The sequence below is a fragment of the Aplysia californica genome, unplaced genomic scaffold (assembly GCF_000002075.1).
Source record: "Aplysia californica isolate F4 #8 unplaced genomic scaffold, AplCal3.0 scaffold00234, whole genome shotgun sequence".
Lineage (NCBI taxonomy): Eukaryota > Metazoa > Mollusca > Gastropoda > Aplysiida > Aplysiidae > Aplysia > Aplysia californica.
Genome location: NW_004797504.1, coordinates 997,307 through 998,602, shown reverse-complemented (window position 1 = coordinate 998,602; position 1,296 = coordinate 997,307).

The window sequence follows — 1,296 nt, the reverse complement described above, 5'->3', positions numbered from 1 at the left end:
CTAGAAGCCCCCCCCCCCTAAACATAACAACAACAACAACAAAACAACGACAAAAACAAACAACACAACATTGTGTGAGTCGGGGCAAGAAATGGTGCCGGTCAATGCACGTTATATCAAATTTACATCTGCGTCACTCTCCTCCAATTCGACTCGGAAGCCTATTATGGTATAGAGCATTCCGAAAATCTGACCACTGACCCTGCAAAGTCGTATGACAAGTAATGACCCTACAATGTCGTATGACAAGTAATAGCCCTCTGTTTGCATATTGGTTATACTTTCATCAAACGGACCCAATCGTGATTTAGAAAATCAAATACATGTTCCAATCAGATTCATTTGATTCAGTCTGTGCCAGCCAGATTGGTACCAAAAGGTACCATTTTGGCACAACGCGACCGATTCGACATGTTTGACTTTGAAGGGCACAGTTGAATTTAGTTAAATTTGACCGTATTGTGTCAACCTTATGCCCCCCCCCCCCCAAATATTTGGAAAATCTGGCTGGCACATACTTAATCAAATGAACCCATTCGGCAGCGTGCACTGGGCACAACATGTCACAGATACCGCATCACGAAACAGGTTCACTTCAAGGAACAACGTTTTTGTAGACATTTTCTCTCTTTTCGTAGATGTATCCCCTTTACCCCCTTCCAAAATAAAAGGGGAAAAAAGGAAAAGAAGAAAAAACAAAGCAACAATTAGAACAACCCCGAGACAAGTTCTATGTAAAATAATAAGTTACACATACAATCTTTGCAAACTACAGAAAATGATTACCAGGCAGTGTTCCACCTCTGTCAAGGACATAGCTCTTCTTCACGTTATCAGAGTTACAGACTGCAGTGAAAGAATGACATTATTTTGCACAAAAGAATTCTTGATAGCTGCGAACTTGGGGCTCGTTACTAAATACATGTAGTTCAATTACTGTTTTCAACACAGAGTAGCCGTCGACATTGAGCCTCTCAAGAAGACAAACACTTCTCTTTGACTCCCCCCAAAAAGAAGAAGAAAAAAACCCTTGAGAGTCAACAAGTCACGACTGTGAACCTTGAAGCCAAAAGAGGTAGCAAAAAAGATATTATTGTAGAACAAGTTATCATTGTCAGTATTAAAGTACATGCACATAGTTGTAGTTGCGAGCTCCGTACAACGCTTACCAAACTAAACTTGAAGTACATGTGTATAGCGCTTTTGATACTGATGCTGCAGTTTTGATAATGGCATTAATTGTTACTGTTATTGTAGCTTTTGTTGTTGTTGTTGTTATTGTTGTTGTTGTTGTTG